General features: G+C 34.2%; 1 pseudogene; it reads left to right on the top strand.

Moving 5' to 3' along the window:
* Nucleotides 1-497: 497 nt before the first annotated feature.
* LOC112858808 (AN1-type zinc finger protein 5 pseudogene) lies at nt 498-1,329 on the top strand (annotated as a pseudogene).
* Nucleotides 1,330-6,964: the final 5,635 nt, after the last annotated feature.

Genomic DNA, 6,964 nt, shown 5'->3' with positions numbered 1-6,964 from the left:
AGGACCTAAATTTGAAAGCTCAAACCATAAAAATCCCAGAAGACAGCACTGGCAGTAATTTCTCTGACATTGGTTGTAGCAACATCTTTCTAGAAAAGTCTCCTGAAGCAAGAGAAACAAAAGCAAAAATAAACTGTTGGGACTACATCAAAATAAAAAGCTTCTGAAAAGCAAAGAAAGTAATCAACAACAACAAAAACAAAAACCATAATCAACAAAACTAAAAGACAACCTGCAGAATGGGAGAAGATATTTGCAAATGATAATGAGTAGTATTGGATAATGGTGTAGTATCCAAAATATATAAAGAACTTACACAACTGAACACCAAAAACTACAAGTAATCTAATTAAAAAACGGGCAGAAGACATGAATAAACATTTCTCCAAAGAAGATATACAGATGGCCAATAGATACATGAAAAGATGCTCAAATAAATGATAATCAGGGAAACACAAATCAAAACCACCATGATATATTACTTAATACTTGTCAGGATGGCTAAAATAATAATAATAAAAAAACAAGATTCCGTTTGCTACAAAGAAAATCATCAGAGACAGCAGAAATAGTGGCAGAATGAGCCCAGTAAGTCTAGTGGTTCCAACAGTCCTACCTCAGATTCTGCTACTGTACAGAAAGCAGAGACTAGTTTATTTTTTTTTTAATTTTTTTTTTCACGTTTATTCATTTTTGGGATAGAGAGAGACAGAGCATGAACGGGGGAGGGGCAGAGAGAGAGGGAGACACAGAACTGGAAACAGGCTCCAGGCTCTGAGCCATCAGCCCAGAGCCGGACGCGGGGCTCGAACTCACGGACCGCGAGATCGTGACCTGGCTGAAGTCGGACGCTTAACCGACTGCGCCACCCAGGCGCCCCAGCAGAGACTAGTTTAAACAACTGCGAAGGTGCTGCTGGCAGCATATCTGAAAAATCAAGGAATGGGCGGTGGCTGCCTTGCCTGTAACTCACCAAATGACAGAAATGAGCATTTAGAGAGGATGAAATAAATACCTCCAAAACAGAGGTATCAGACCCAGTTGTCACTCAGCCCAGTCCATCAGTTTCTCAGTCCAGTACTTCTCAAAGTGAAGGAAAAGCTCCTGGGTTGCTGAAACCAAAGAAGAGACGTTTTATGTGCAGAAAGAAAGTTTGGCCTTACAGGGTTTGACTGCTGATGTGGAAATTTGTTTTGTGGACTTCACCATTACTCCGAGAAGCACAACTGTCCATATGATTACAAAGCAAAAGATGAAGCAAAAATCAGAAAAGAGAATACAGTTGTTGTGGCTGAAAAAAATCCAAAGAATATACATTACTACTTGTGAAGAGACTTAAACTTTGTTTTTATTTTAATATATCATAGGAAAACATTAACGAGCAGATGCATGGCCATTTTTCTTTGATGTTCTCTAGAGTTTTACTTCACACTTTTCTGTCTTATAATTAAAATTTTAGGATGTTTGGGTGTTTGTTACAGGCAGAAATGGATAGATCCAGCCCTGCAAAATGTATATCCCTTGCCATAAATAAAATAGGATGAAAATCTGCACAGCAAATTGCAATACACAGTTAGGGACAAAATTTAGTTTTCATGTGCCAAACATAATACATGAAATATCTGCAGGTTTGCAGCATATCTGCCTTTTGGAATGTAATCAAGACATAATCTTTTGCTAGTGTTATATACCTGTAGTTTCTATTTTTAATGGTACACCAGAAAAAGCCTGGCAGTCCACTTCTACCGTAGTTAAACTTCATCCTGTTAATTTCCACAACATGTTCTTTGGAAGGAGGAAAGCTATAAAGAGGATCAGACGTTTCCATGAAATCAGTATTTGTTACCATATATAAGCCTGGCTAATTGGTCTTCTAAAAGCTGTCAAATAAGACATTCTGTGAACGGTAAACATCACAACTGGTTATCATGAGTAAAGCCATCAAGCCAACAGGGTCTTGAGCTATCTTTGAAGCTTATTGTGCTGGCCTGCACTAGAAGATGTCTGCATTACTCTCATTGCCAAAAATGTTCTGTAGCAAACAACTGCACTAGGATTTATTTGTTTATAAGAAGAAATTAAAACTACATTTGGTTTTTACATACAGAGTCCCTGTCGAATAACACGCATCTGAATTTTAAGTTGCAAAAGTATCCGAAAAGTTAATTTTTCATGAGCAACTTTTATTGAATGTTTTGGTTCAAGAAAGGATGTTTAAAGCTAATGATTACCAGAGGTTAAGTGGGTGGGGTTGTGGGTGAAATCGGTGAAGGGCATTAAGAGTATACTTATCGTAATGAGTATTATGTAAGGTATAGAACTGTTGAATCTCTAACTTGTATACCTGAAACCAATATAACAATGTATATTAATTATACTGGAATTTAAAGGAAAGAAAGAAGGGAAGATGAATCAAAGAATAAAAGATGAAAAAATAGAAATCAAGGAACAGAATGTCAAAAAATCTCTGAAAAATGAAAATTAGTAACTGAAATAAGCAGACATTGGACTGTTTGTTGGATTAACATTCCATCCACTATGAAAACATTAAGGAGATTCCTCAAAATTAAGTAAACCTACCACATGGTCCAGCAATCCCACTTAAAAAAATGAAAACTAGATTTTGAAGATAATATTTGTGTATCTGTGTTCACTGAAGCATTATGTGAATTGCCAAAGTAGTGAGAAAACCTAAATACTCATCAACAAATGAATGGATAAAGAAAATGTGATAAGTACATACAATGGACTATTCAGCCTTAAAAAGAAAGGATATTTTGTGATATGTGACAGCATGGTTAAACCTGGAGGACATCATGCTAAGTGAAAAACAAAAAGTCACAGAAAGAGAAACTTGCATTAGTTATCTAAAATAGTTAAGCTCATAGAAGCGGAGAATAGAATAGTGGTTGCTAGGGCCTAGAAAGAAATGAGGAGTTGCTTTACAACGGGTATAAGTTAAAGTTATATAAGATGCATCCCTTTTAGTGATCTGTGTTACAACATTGTGCATATAGTTAAAATATTGAGTGCATAATACAGCATTGTGACAGTGTATTTCATTTTAAGTGCCTTATCATAAAAAGTCAGATCAAAATTATTCTCTGGATGGTAGTAAACATAGTGCTATTATAACTAATAATCAGAATCCAGACTCCTTGCATTAAGTATTATGCAATGTCCATGTGATATTTTGCAAATATAACTAATTTGATAAATCTCTTAATCTTCACAATTTTCCAATTAAATTTTCCTAAAATTCTAGGAGAGATTTTATATCTGAATTATAATTATCCCTATGATCTCAGTCAATAGTAATATATGACATACTAGAACATTTCTCTACAGAGTTGCCTATAGAGTTGTCTGAAAAGGTATTTTAGAGTTAGGTGGTTCATAAACAAGTACATTGACAATTATGTTATAGTCACATATTTGCATTGTGTTCCCATGTTTTGAAATTCAGTAAGAAATATATTAGCCAACATCTGCTTGAAACATCACAGCTATATTTCTTCCTAAGTTTTGATATTTCCTATTTTTATTTACAGGTTTTTTTTTTTCTATACATCTTTTCAGTGTTAGTGTGTTCCAAAGCAGCATTTTATGCTTATCTTTCATTTTTTTCCTGCACTCTACCCATAGTTAAAATCTCACCCCTCTACATGATAACAATTCCTATAAATACAAACACAGACACACAGAATTTGTGTCTGTTTCCTAAGTTTTTGTCCTGGACAACCATATAAGCCTATCTCCTCTTAAAGACTGTGCAAGCTCTTCAAAATCCTTGCATTAAATACTTTAATAATAGTATTCATGACACCTTTCCTAAAAAACAAACTGTAGCTTATATATAAATACCTCAGCTACACTTTTGACTTTTACTGTGCTTTTCTTGGTAACCTTCCATAAATGGCATCCTCCATATATATAAGGAGGTACACATGCTATTAAAATTCTTCCCTATAAATCTGTGTTTTATAATGGGGGAAAGAAGGTTGGTCTCAGCTAAGAACCTAGAAAGTTAGAGGGAACATTATTTTCCTCTTCCATGTATATTACCAATCTCAGTGTTTTCCACAATTTTCCAAATTTGAAATTATCTCACTGATATTGTACTTTATTTCAATAACAAAATCTACTTGTGCATTGAGCACTAGTAGATCTACTTAGATGTGATCTATTTCTTGATTTTTTTTTTTTTGTATTTCCCATCATTCCTTTCTTGTTGTATTTACAGCACCAGTGGTAGGAATTCTTTTGTTGTTTTTTCCACTATCTATCCAGTTCTATGTTGGTGTGTTAAAAAAGAGACAACAGGAACACCTGGGTGGCTCAGTAGTTTAAGTGTCTGACTCTTGATTTCAGTTCAGGTCATGATCTCATGGTTGGTGAGATCAAGCCATACATCAGGCTCTGTGCTAAAAGTATGGAGCCTACTTGGGATTTTCTCCCTGCCCCTTTCTCTTTCTCCCTCTCAAAATAAATAAACTTTAAAAAAAATTTAAAAAGTAAAAAGAGACAACAAACACAAAATAGAGTCATTTATGTTAAGCCCACATCACTAAATCAAAACTTAATACCTAACTTATGGTTTCAACTCTACCTGGTAAGCACTAGTAAAACAATCTGCCTGATAGCCTCCTGCTGTCTCCTAGAGGAAGTTGACCTTCCAAAGCAATCCACTTTTTCTAGTAACTTCCTTGTGTCATTCTCTTCTGCCTATAAGCCTTTCATTTTGTATAGCTTTTCAGGGCTCCTTTCCATTTGCTAATGGGTTGCTGCCCAATTAATAAATCATTAAATAAATCTAATACAATCTTTAAAATCTACTCAGCTGACTTTTGTTTTTTAATAGGGGCCTAAAAAATTATCATTACACTTTAGATAGTGTTTTCTATCTAAATTTTCAGTTTATTATAGATCAGCATATATTTTCCATTTGTTCAATGATCCTGTCCCCTACTTTTTACTAGGTGGGGTGACTCAATTGCTTATTTTATGCATGTTTAACTTCAGGCTACCAGCTAAAAATTTATTGTCAGTGTTCTTTTAGATGTGCATGATAAAAATCCATCTAGTGGCTTAAACAAAAAAATTGTTTGTTCAAGGAATTAATATTACACAGGAAAGGCAATACCTTTAGCAGAGGCAATAGGACTCACTTTGTAACACCAAAGTCATCAGCAGCTCTTTATCCTTGAAGCTGACTACTTTCTTCACAACTTTATGCCAACAATTCCAAAGGGAAGATGTAACTTGTACCTTTTATTATAATGAAAATTCTTTAACTTCACTCAAAACAGATTATTTCACACATGTGTATCTGTAAATCACCCACCATGACTCAGTGTATGTAACATTTATTAAGAAAATAATAGATATACTTAGAAATAAGGAGGAAGTGATCAATTCCACTCAAAAGAAATGAGGTAACAGCAAGGGGTGGTTTCCCAAGGAAAATTCTAGAGTTTATTTTCTGGAAGAAAAGTAGAAAGGTACACTATTATTCCAGGAAGCTACAGTGTTTTTAAAACGCTAAAGGAGAGTTTCTTGAGGGCAAAGACTCTGTCTTAATTGTCTGTCTGCAGTGTTTAGCACAACATCAATAACAGAGTTTGAATTAATTAATTGTTTTATACCAGAAGAAGGCTGATCTAGCTTTAAACTATGGACTTAATCTTTAAGACTTTTTCTCCTGCTATTGCAAATAAAGGCCAGAGTTTCTGATTTCTGGTATCCATTATCTTCCCAGCATTAGGATAATCTGATTAGATTCACATAGAAATTTTTTCCTTCATTCCTTCTCTGAACATTACCTCTTTATTTTGTAGCATAAAGAGTGCTGGTAGATGGGAAAGCTTACAGATTTTGCTGTTCAGGTGTGGGAATTTATACTGGCCACATATACCCACATATGTATTCAGGTATGTTTATTTCTCCATGTCCATGTATAGGTAGGTGGGCAGCTGCATACATACACACAAAAATCCTTCTTATTCTATTATGGCTTAATGATGAGAGAGTGAAGTGATAAGAGCTCCTTATTTGTACAAAATCTGTATATAGCCTCTTTTGTCACAACAAAGATCCTTTGAAAGTTCTTTTGTTTTTTCTATTTTTCTGGTTCTTCCTTTTTACAGGCTTTTAAAATATGAACTATCTTGCTATTATAAGCTTCTTTATTTAAAAGTTCACAATTATATTTTATCTAATTCACAACTGCAATCAAAATAATTCAGTTTTTAAGCTAATTGATATATGCTCCCTAATTCTAATATTATATTTAGTATAACCAAAGTAAAATCTCTTTCTGCTTCCCCTTTTTTTTTTTTTTAATAAGCTCTACACCCAATGTGGGTCTTGAACTCACGACCACGAGATCAAGAGTCACATGCTCTACTGACTCGGCCAGCCAGGCACCCCATCCATATTTCACTTATGAATACAAGCAAGTTTCAACCACATAGCTGGCCAAAAATGACCTATACATTATGCATTTGTGAAAGGAACACTATTTCTAGATGAATGTTGATAAGAGGCCCTGGTATTAAATTAGGATTTAACCCTAAAAATTATTAGTGAGACATATTTTTAAAAATTTGAAAATTATCAGTATACATATTTCTTCCCCCAAATCTGCCTACCTGCTCAGTGATCTGACACACTGCATTATGTACAATAGGCACCTTCTAAAATCATAGAGAAAACATTAACTATGTACATTGATATAGATGAAACCCAAATGTATTTAATATTTCTAGCTAGAATTTAATATTCTTAAACATATACTTTGTTTAAATTATCCAGGAGATTAATTTTTATTCACAGGTAACAGGAAATCATTTCTGGCAGAAAACTTATTCTATGCCAGGATTGTGAGATTTTTCTAGCTGGCACAGTAAAGAATAAATTTCCATATAGTGAGTTCATTATGACTAATTTTACAGCCTACTGGTAG

This window comes from Puma concolor, chromosome B1 (assembly GCF_028749965.1).
Source record: "Puma concolor isolate L17-30 chromosome B1, mPumCon1.1.hap2, whole genome shotgun sequence".
Classification (NCBI taxonomy): Eukaryota; Metazoa; Chordata; class Mammalia; order Carnivora; family Felidae; genus Puma; species Puma concolor.
Note: the sequence above shows the minus strand (reverse complement) of the source record. Positions and strands in the feature narration are given on the sequence as shown.